The sequence below is a fragment of the Bidens hawaiensis genome, unplaced genomic scaffold, assembly GCF_021521415.1.
Source record: "Bidens hawaiensis isolate Kalapana, Puna unplaced genomic scaffold, B.hawaiensis_p1.1 tig00033232_1, whole genome shotgun sequence".
In the NCBI taxonomy this organism is placed as follows: domain Eukaryota; kingdom Viridiplantae; phylum Streptophyta; class Magnoliopsida; order Asterales; family Asteraceae; genus Bidens; species Bidens hawaiensis.
Genome location: NW_027505285.1, coordinates 31797 through 43494, shown reverse-complemented (window position 1 = coordinate 43494; position 11698 = coordinate 31797). Strand labels below are relative to the sequence as shown.

Below are 11698 nucleotides of genomic sequence, written 5' to 3'. Positions count from 1 at the left end.
GTTTTTTTAATTTCAAATTCGCCAGGAACATCTTGTTTTTTGTTTTACCGAATTTGCGTTAACTCATCGTTACAACGTCTGAGACTGATAATGCTCGGGTTTTATCCCCTCACCGCGCAACACTGAATTTCATTTTAGTTACGGTACCGTACACCACCAAAACACTCAGGTTTTTACCAGCGCCCCAACGCCCGAATACGAGTTGACTCACCACTGCAACGATCGGGTTTTACCAATGCCCAAGTTTACCGACCAAATAAACATCGTTTTAAACATGTTAACAAAAAAAATTATAATATGCTCTACGAGTGTCACCGAGTCACTGCCTCAGCGTTTGGGACCAAACAACGTCTCGCCACTGGCCCATCTCAATTTTTATTATTATTTTGTTTTCATTTTGTTTTAGTTCTAGTACGTAACAAACGTAGCTAATACTGACTGAATTCGCGTTGACTCGTCACTGACATCCTGGACCAACCGACGCCACCCCATTGGCTCACCTGGATTTTTATTTTTCTGTTTTCATGTTGTTTTAATTCCAGGTTCTTAACGAACGTTGCTAATAGCGATTAAATTCGCGTTGACTCGCCATGTGCAACACCTGGGTCTTACTGACCGATTTTATCGCGCAACGTGCAGGTAAATTACTAGTTCTAAAGTATTTGTGTTCAGTTTTATATACGTGTACAATTAGTTACAACATCTAACCAAGATGTATTCAAAGCAGTTATGACTTCACGTTGTTTTTACATTATCATACAACTTAAAATATTATATTTATCTCTCACAAACACCCCTCGATCACCCACACACACAACATGTATCATGTCATATAGTATTAATTAATCTATGTATTAGTTCCATCTTAAATATGTACATCTTTAGCGAAAATGCTTATTGATTTAAATATATTAGTTATCGAAATGCTTATTGATTTAAATATATTAGTTATCGTAAATACTTAAATATTTAAGCGTATGTTCGTTGTTACAACTATACAAAATTTAACTAAGCAATTAAAAAACTGATATTTATAACCATTAAAAACTAATTATGTTATGTTTAATTAAAAGTCATTAACTTTTAGTCACTGATTTTTCTACAAATAGTTATTCCACATGACTAGCAAAAAGAAGTCAAATCAGTTATAAGTCTACAATATCTACTTTTGAATAAGTAAAAAAGTCAAAAGCGACAAAGACAGTGTCATAAATATAGTTAAAACGTTTAAGATTTAGTTCAACAAAAGTTATTAATGTAGTACGTTGTAAACACTCAAGTTATTTGTTAAAATAGTTACCAATATTCCGAAAATTCCTTATTTCCATATATAAATGTTTGTTATGGCATTATTATAAAAGAGAATCGGACGGAAAGCATTTTGCCGTTCCAAATTTTAATTTGTTACAATAATAATAATAATAATAATAATAATAATAATAATAATAATAATAATAATATTGATACACAGGAGACTATAAATATGTACATCATATTTAGCACTTTGGCAGTTTTGTTTCAATAGTTTCCTCTGGTGGTTATTTTGGATGTCAACCGCCACTAATCCCACCGCTGGAAGTTCCAGACAATCAACCCACCGCCGCCGTCTGCCGGAATTAATGTCTGTAATTATAGACTCACCCGGAAAACATCCATGCAACTACTACTTGTTTTCAAGGAAAGGGTTGCCGGCTTTCAAGTGTTTGAGAAGAAGGAAGAATGTGTTTTTTGTGTTTGTGATTGTTTTGGTGGTCTTGTGTAAGCTTGCTTACATGGCCGGGTGTCGGATGGCCGAGGCCGAGGCCGAGGTCCATAACTCCGGCATGTTCGTCTTGAGGCGTGACTCGATTAAGCCTCAGAGGATTTTAGCATCGGATGTTGAGTCAGCCGTGCCGATTAGACCACTTGAAAGATACTATGATCATAGTGTACGTAATTAAACATCTTTTTTTTTTTACTTCGAATTACGGTTTTTAACATTTTTATTCAGTATGATCACATTGTTTTATTCAATGACAGACTCAGAAAATTTTCTCATAAAATTTTTTTTAGTTGACTATGAAATTTTCTACAAATGTTTGATTGAATTAATATTTATTTATTTTTGTGTTGTTGGTTAAATTATGAACAAAGAGTGGGGTGCAACAATGAAATACAAATGCTTCATAGAATGTTTTGACTTTTGACCAAGTAATCAAATTTGTTAAGAGATTCAGTTTCTTGTAACTGAAATGACCCTTTTACCCTCATACTGTATTTACTATTTAGATGATTTCAAAACTAAAGATGATTAATTTATAACGTGTAAAGCATGTTGTGATTAATTTCTTGTTTGTTCCTCATGACAGGTTGAAGAAATTTGGATGAAACCAAACAGCAGTGCCAGTGACTATCACCAATGCATTGTTCGACCAAGGAACCGAATACGTTAGTCGACCCTGTTGGATTTTGTTTATATAAAACTATATATATGATTCTCCAATCCAATCATCAAGTGACGCCATTTTCTATTTCATTTTATTTTGTTGTCTTATAGAGACAAGCTCAAGGGCAAACGGCTATATTCTTGTACATGCCAATGGTGGATTGAATCAGATGAGAACCGGGGTGAGTCGTTATCGTCCAAAACAATTATTTCGGATTAAAGACCTCTTAGCTTTAAAAAAAATAAAAAAAATGAACTTAATTTAATTTGTTTGCGTTCATAATGTTATCGAGCTTCAAAATGTCTAACTTATTAATTATCATGGCAGATATGTGATATGGTTGCGATTGCGAAGATCATGAATGCGACCCTTGTTCTTCCTTTTCTTGATCATCAGTCCTTTTGGACCGATCTCCGGTACGCCCCACCCCTTTATGCACTTTTTAGGTATTGCCCGTGTATTGTTGTTCCTGGAAAGACAGCCTTAAATGGCCATACATATGGTTAGGCATCATGTGCAAACCTTACCGAATATAATTGCAATGTTTTCTAGTGCTACAATGGTAACAAGTTAAAAATTTGCTTCTGAAAATATTGCAATTTTGTAGTGCCAAAAGAGGCTACAGGTTAAAACCTTTTACTGTAATAAAGATTCTAAAGGGAAAAATAAAAACATTTTGCATTAATTTTTATGGACATTATGAATTTATGATATGGTAATACTACCATTTGCAACACAATAACGTCTTCTTATATGCAGTGATTTTAAGGACATTTTCGACTGGAGGCATTTTATGGACGTTTTAAAAGATGATATTGAGATTGTAGAGTCTCTACCGCCAGAATTCAAGAATAAGAAAGCGCATCGCAGGGCACCTATTTCATGGTCAAAGGTATGTATGCAAACTTCACATTTGAAGGGAGAAACAAAAACCTTTTTGTTTGACTTTGGTCAATGCAGGCTAGTTACTATAGAGGGGAGATGTCTTTATTGTTGAAGAAACATAAAGTGATTGAGTTTACACATTCGGATTCAAGACTTGTCAACAACGGACTTGCGTCATCTTTGCAAAAGCTTAGATGTCGAGCCAATTACGAGGCCCTACGTTATTCTCATGAGATTCAAGAGCTTGGAAAGAAGTTAGTTGATAGACTTAGGAGCAAAGGAGAACCTTACATTGCTCTTCATTTAAGGTAAGTAGTTAGTTCATTGTTTTAAAGTCAAGCATCTAAATTGAAGAGATTTGATTGTTGGATGACTTTGCAGATATGAGAAAGACATGCTTGCATTCACAGGGTGCAGCCACAATTTGACAATAGATGAAGCAGAAGAGCTAAGGGCAATGAGATATGGTGTGAAGCATTGGAAAGAAAAGGAAATAAATAGCAAAGAAAAGAGGCGACAAGGGGGCTGCCCAATGTCCCCTAGAGAAGCGGCTTACTTCCTTAAAGCCATGGGGTACCCTCCAAACACCCAAATTTACATAGTTGCGGGTGAAATATACGGAAATGCAAGCATGCTCACCTTTGACGATAGTTACCCAAATGTGTTTTCTCATACCAAACTTATGACTCAAGACGAATTGGACGCGTTTAAGCGGGTACCAAAATCGTCTTGCTGCAGTTGATCATATTGTTGCCCTTGAGAGTGATGTTTTTGTTTACACGTACGATGGGAATATGGCAAAGGTGGTCCAAGGGCATCGGAAGTTTGAAGGGTTCCGCAAGACCATTAGCCCTCATAGGTAAACTCACCTGACATGTTAGGACTCACACCCAACTTGTTACATCAGTAATATTCTCCTTTTCCACTCTAAAAAAACATTTGGTTTAATGTTTTCATGGAGGGACTATTAATTATTAAATGTTGAATGATGGCTTTTATTTGGTTTTTCAGGCAAAAATTTGTTAAGTTGATAGATCGGTGGGACAATGGAGTTATAATATGGGACACGTTTAGCTATCAAGTGAAGACCATTCATAAGGACCGGCTAGGTGCACCACGTGAGAGGATCGTCCGTGACTCCCCTAGAGTAGAAGAAAATTTCTATGCAAACCCGTATCCCGGGTGCATTTGCCACGGCTCCACTGACAGACCTATTAGTCCACAAGTCGACCGAAGACCGCAACACAACATGAATAGCTAGGCATTTAATTTTTAGCGGTTGTATAGTGCACAAATAGGATCGTTGCTTGACCGCAACACAACATGAATTTTAATTTATTTTTTGGTTTTAGAAAATGGGGAAATATTAAATGGGAATTTAACTTTTATACATGCATATATATCTATATATGCAATATATTTCACATGGTACATAAAGATGATGTTAGGTGTTTCTCACATGCACATCATGTGCATTTAAATCTCGTGTTACATTTTGTTAGTGATTGCATCAGGCAACTGATTACCATTATAAAAACAATGACAAGTATATCACCTTAGCATCCACAAGGTTAAAGTTACAAGGCTATACACAAATCACATGTTTGAGGGGATAGATCCGGTACGGTTTAATGTGGCCGGTTTGGTTGTTTTGGGGTTTTGTTTGCTAGAAACATGTGAGTGTCTTTTATATGGCTGTCGATTTGGAAGGAAGGTGAATGTGTAGGGCTAAAGTGGTTTTGATGAACATGGTAAAATTAAGGAGGTTTCATGTCACTAGAAGTCTGGTATATGTTTTGTCATTGTAAGGCAACAAGGATGGTAAATAATTATTGAAGGGACATTTGTTTTGTCACTTATCCTAATTAAATTTTATAACCACATTGTTTTCAAAGGGACATCCTGTAGAGCGGTGTGTCCCACATGCTGTATTAAACTAAAACCACATTGGTTAACAAGTGGCGTGTCCCACAATTAAAAGGTAGGAGTTCACATCTTGTAGACACCCCAAAGGGGTGGGCAGAGAGGGCGACGGCCCAATGCTTACTGGATTTTGACGCCTAGTAAAAGTTGACATGTTTATATATATTTAATAGACGAGTGCTCGTGTGATGCGGTTGGTGTTTGAACACATACCTTATTATTCACGTAACAATTATGAGTGTTTATTGTTCGGTTTAAAACCTTGAAACTGTTTAGACCAGTCATCGGTTTGGTTTTACATTTTGTTTATGAATCTACTTATCTACCTATACTAATAAACAAAAATAATGAGGATGATGTGTCATAACCACATTCAATCATAACTTTAATTTTCATCATATTCTAATCTTTGCTCTCTTTAATTTATGATATCCATGAGTAGTGGGTTTAAATTGGTACCCATTAGTTGTAACTCATTATAAAAAGTATATATGCAATTTAAATCATACTAAATTTTACTAACTCATTACATTTAATTTTATTATTAGAACTTTTGACTATATTTTTTGAAAATGTATAAACTATTCAAATTCAATATATAAGAATGTTTAATTCAAAAAGTGAATTATTAAATTAGTTAAATAATGATTTACGAACTATTATCGTATAATAGTTAGTGAGGTTATGTTATAATATATATTTAACTATGTGTGTACTTCAAATTTCGTTGAATAAATACAATATTTATAATTTTATAATTCATAAAACATTATTTAAGTTACATTATTGATCATATAAAAAAATTTAATATGTTTCGGTAATCACCCCAATATATGATTTAATGTTATCTTAAAACATTATTTTAATTTTTAAGAATGTAAAATTTAAATATATAACATTTGAAGTGTGTGTGATAATATTAAAACTAATCTATAAAATCAAAAGAAAATCCCTAAATTATGTATGATTAAATAACTAAATTTCGATTATTTGACGAATCTTGTGTATTTCAAGAGTTTAAAAGCTAGTATTTGAATAAACATATAATATATAAAATCAATTTGAGGAAACTTTGGTTTCGGTTCGGTTTAGTTATTTTAGTTCATTTTAGTTTTTTGGTTTTCTTTTGGTTTTGGTTACTATGGAATTTGGTTTACATATCGGTTTTTGGTTTTGGTTTTAGTTTTTTTCAATTTTGTTTGTACTTTTGTTTTTTTAATTTTGTTTTAGTTTGTACTGAATAGTTTGTACCATATTGTTGGTTTTAAAGATAAAAGTTGAAAATAGTGTTTGATCATTGTTTATCAACATTTTAATATACTTTTTTAATCATGGTTTATAAGTATTGTAATAAACATTTAATATAAAACATCATTTGTATAGTTTCTTCCTACTATAATAATTCAAACAATAAATTAAAAACATCACCTCTTTCATTTGGAAATCTAATTTTCATCATGATCTCTTTAGAAGGTGTGCTAAAATGATTTATTGGTTTCAATGCTTTATATACTTAACATATTCACTACTGTTACTTTCAATTGCTTTCAAACAAAATCCATCGGTCGCCTTTTTCATTCGATCAGTTTATTTCCTCCATCAATGATCTTCGATATACAAAACAACAAATATGGTTTATAAGAATATATTTAGTAGTTTACAAAGAATATCTTTTAATATTTAAAATTATGTTTGTAAACATTCTAATATGTAATGCAATTTTTAAGTATATTTCTTTCAATATCATGTTTTAATTTGAATAATGTTTGCAATTATAAATCATGTTCCTGCATCAACTAACATAGCAAAAAATATCTTGTAGTTTAAAATTTGATGTGTTTAGTTGACGCATTTTTTGTTTCCAAAACTGTGTAATACACGGTTAAATAACCTGGTTAAAACTCTATTATTCTATCTTAAACCAATGTTAAAAGAGTTTAACCGCGTACTCCGGTAAATCTAATTCTAACTGGCCCACGAATACCAATAAAGTTGACCGTTACAACACTACCCCATTCAAAATCCCGCTCTGTAATTCAAAATTTTAGCTTCACCCAACAATTTACCATCATAACCCTACACCCATCACCTGTATAAATCCACACCAATCAACACTCCTCCGCCCCACCACTCACTTTATCACTCTCCACCAAACCCTAATTCAATCAATTCAAATCCCCAATTCATTTTCATCTTTACTCAACCAAAATGCGTGAAATCCTTCATGTTCAAGGCGGCCAATGCGGCAACCAGATCGGTGCCAAGTTCTGGGAAGTCGTTTGCGCCGAACACGGCATCGATTCCACCGGCCGCTACAACGGTGATTCTGATCTTCAATTGGACAGGATCAATGTGTATTACAATGAAGCTAGTTGCGGGAGGTATGTTCCAAGGGCTGTGCTCATGGATCTTGAGCCTGGTACTATGGACAGTATCCGATCGGGTCCTTACGGTCAGATCTTTCGACCCGATAACTTTGTTTTCAGTCAGTCGGGTGCTGGAAACAATTGGGCCAAGGGTCATTACACTGAAGGTGCTGAGTTGATTGATTCGGTTCTTGATGTTGTTAGGAAGGAGGCTGAGAATTGTGACTGTCTTCAAGGTATTTCTTTTAAACATTTCGTCGAACACCTTGTGTGCATTAGGGTTTTGGGCATTTCAGTTATAGATCTAGTTCTACGTTGCTTTAGTTATAGATATGGTGATTGTAATTAGTTGGGGTTTTGGTTTTGATTTGATTTTTTGTAATTTTATTAATACATTTTGTCGAACACTTTGTGTGATTTAGGGTTTTAGTTATAAATTTGGCACATCTAGTGATGATTGTAATTTGTGTGGGTTTCGGTTTTTGTTTTGATTTGGTATATGTAATTTCTTGTAGACATTTCGTCGAACACATTGTCTGCTTTAGGGTCTTGGAGATTTTAATTATAGATGTAGATCTAAACTGCTTAAATAAGAATTATGACGTATTTGGTGTTGATAGTAAATTTTGTGGGTTAGGGTTTTGGTTTTTAATTTGATTTTTTGTACATGCATGGTTTCAGGTTTGTCATTCTTTAGGAGGTGGAACGGGATCCGGAATGGGTACTCTTTTGATTTCGAAGATCAGGGAAGAGTACCCGGATCGAACCATGTTGACTTTCTCTGTTTTCCCGTCCCCGAAAGTGTCTGATACGGTTGTCGAGCCTTACAATGCCACGTTGTCGGTTCATCAACTGGTCGAAAATGCCGACGAGTGCATGGTTCTTGATAATGAAGCTCTGTATGATATTTGCTTTAGGACTCTCAAGCTCACCACTCCAAGCTGTAAGATTATTTTACCCAAATTTGTAATGCTATTGAACAATTTGCATTTGAAATTATTGATTGATTTGACTTTGTGTTGACCAGTTTGAGATCTGAACCACTTGATATCTGCAATAATGTCTGGTGTCACTTGCTGCCTTCGGTTCCCGGGTCAGCTTAACTCTGATTTAAGAAAGCTAGCAGTGAACTTAATTCCGTTCCCTCGGCTCCATTTCTTCATGGTGGGATTTGCTCCGCTGACATCTCGTGGGTCGCAGCAGTATCGAGCCCTGACCGTTCCTGAACTGACTCAGCAAATGTGGGATGCCAAGAACATGATGTGTGCTGCTGATCCAAGGCACGGTCGGTACTTGACTGCATCTGCAATGTTCCGAGGGAAAATGAGCACCAAGGAAGTGGACGAACAGATGATGAATGTGCAGAACAAGAACTCGTCTTACTTTGTCGAATGGATTCCAAACAATGTGAAGTCAACTGTTTGTGACATCCCGCCAACTGGGCTGAAAATGGCGTCGACGTTTATTGGGAATTCAACTTCAATTCAGGAGATGTTTAGGCGTGTGAGTGAGCAGTTTACAGCTATGTTTAGAAGGAAGGCTTTCTTGCATTGGTACACGGGCGATGGGATGGACGAGATGGAGTTTACTGAGGCGGAGAGCAACATGAATGACTTGGTGTCGGAGTACCAGCAGTACCAGGATGCAACTGCTGACGAAGAGGGGGAATACTATGAGGATGAAGAGGAGGAAGAGGTTGGTGAGTAGATGGTTTTTGTTATTAGTTTAGTTGTGGACAAGTCCCAATTGTCAGTCTCTGGCAAAGGGAAATGGAAGGATTTTGATGCATGATGTGTTTGGCCTGCAACTTGTTCTTGATGTTTTGAATTCTCTTGCATATCAATTTTTATTTCAAATAATGGTTTTATGTATTTTTTAGCTTCACGCAATTATTGTCATAATTAGTTAGTGATATTTTACAAATTCACATATGATTATGTGCCATTCTCGCATGTTCATACTGTGATCGTCATGCCTTGGAATGAATCACATGACTGAAAAAAAATAATGAACAAAGAGATGAAATTCGTCATCAACTAAGAAAGTACTATATGAAATCCCAACCTCAAAACAGAAGGTCCTTGCAATGGTCAATGAATTTTTAGAAGTGTGCGTTACCAGAGTTTGTGTATCAACTATGCATCAAGCAACCACTCATTCCTAAATGTGACAGTTTCAAAATTGAAAATGGTAGGAATGAATACATTAAAAAGTTAAGTACATAGCAAAAAATTTAAACTGAATTATTAGAAAGGCTAATGGGACTGGTAATGTCATGAAAAATCTTATGCATGATTAGTGCATTAGCAGTGGCGGATTTAGGAAAGGGTTCATTGATTTTATATGCTCTAATTTTATATTTTCAGAGACAAAAATTTTCGGGTCGGTTCGATGGTTCGGGTCAAAAAAGGTTGATTACACGATAAAAAATACGATACAATAACAAAAACACAAACGTCGTTATTAGCTAATTGTCTAATTCAATTCAACATAATCATTCTTACATTTTAGTCACCACTGGCTCAATCGTTATGGAGGCCTATAGCAAAATGCAAAATTTGGGGCCTTTATCCAAACTTCATTAGTTTAAATTTAATATTATTCGACTGGTTTATAAGACTTTAATTTTTTTTACTAAAGCATTCCGTTTAGTTCCATATTGATTACGACGAGAATTCTGAAAACTTTTTACTCGAAATGAACAAGTAAAGAAACATCACTAAAGGAAGATTAAGCTAGGGGTTAGTGGTTTCCCTTCCGGTGTAATCCATAACTGTGACCGGCCCTTTTGTTTTAATTCCGATACTGCAAGTAACATAACTAAGACATACCAAATTTGCGTCGACTCACCACCGCGATGCTCGGGACCGACGGTGCTAAGATTTTATCGGCCTTTTTGTTTTAGTTCTGATACCGTAACAAACGTGACCGAGACCGACCAAATTTACGTCAACTAACCGCCACGACGTCTGGGACTGAAAACGCTCGGGTTTTACCAACTCACCTCCCGGTACCGACAACGTTCAGATTTTACCCACATTTTGTTAGTTCCGGTACAATAAAAAATGTAACCGAAACCAACCGAATTTGCGTTAACTCACCGTCGCAACGCTCGGGACTGATAACGCTCAGTTTTACCAATGTTCGGGTTTTACCGACCGAATACACTTTGTTTTAAATACATATCTTTTAAATATTAATTTTTTATATGTTAATTTGAAGAATTTATTTTATGTGTTTTAACGCTTATGTTTCAACAATGTTGTTTAGTCCGTATCGTAACAAACATAGTCAAATAAATATTTTTAAGTATTTTAGTTTTACATGTTAATGTTTATATTTCTACAAATTTAGTTTTTTTGTTTAATTACGGTACCAATCAAAACCATATTAGTGCACCGCTACAGTACGACGGGTACATGAACATATTCAACATTGTTGCACCGGGTTGAACACTAGTTTGGTTATATAAATATTTCCTTTCATCTTGATTTAGCATTTATGTATAACAATAAATGTTAGTAACATAAAGTATTAAGTATATAGAATAAATAGATAGTGATAATAATTTTTTTTTTTTGTAAATTAATTATGTGCTTATTAAGGGCGGAGGGGTGGTTCTATATCCATGATCCATCACACTCAATGATATGGTGACCTCTCACTCCAATCAAATCTATCACTAGTAATGAAATTTAATATGAGTGGTGGTATGATGTGATGAGGTTTTATGTTTTTTTTTTTCAACTTAAAATATAAAAACAATATAATTATTTAATCGCAAACCCACACCACCCTTGCAAACCCACACCCACATTGTATCTCATCTCACCTGTCAAATAATAATACTTCGTGTTAATAACTATAACACCACTGAAGACACCCACCTTGCAATGCCACATCAAACAGTTAACTTGAATCACAACTTCCTTATAAATAGGTTGCTATTATACCAAACATCACCTAACCTTCTTTCATTTACATTTCACATCTATCGATCGCCCGCCTCTCTAGATCAACATCACCAAACCTTACACTCTAATGAGGATGAAGTTATTGTGTTTTGTGTTGTTTTGCATGCTTCTTTTGAATCAGATC

The 11698-nt window shown here is 34.9% G+C and overlaps 2 pseudogenes across 1 annotated transcript; both read left to right on the top strand.

Annotated features, from left to right (window-relative positions):
* Positions 1-1476: 1476 nt before the first annotated feature.
* On the top strand, positions 1477-5115 carry LOC143612113 (O-fucosyltransferase 28-like; annotated as a pseudogene). Its single transcript, XR_013149894.1, has 8 exons — positions 1477-1928; positions 2349-2427; positions 2537-2607; positions 2754-2842; positions 3186-3318; positions 3387-3619; positions 3693-4170; positions 4323-5115. The product of XR_013149894.1 is annotated as an O-fucosyltransferase 28-like (transcript).
* Positions 5116-7211: 2096 nt separating this feature from the next.
* On the top strand, positions 7212-9478 carry LOC143612111 (tubulin beta-1 chain-like; annotated as a pseudogene).
* Positions 9479-11698: the final 2220 nt, after the last annotated feature.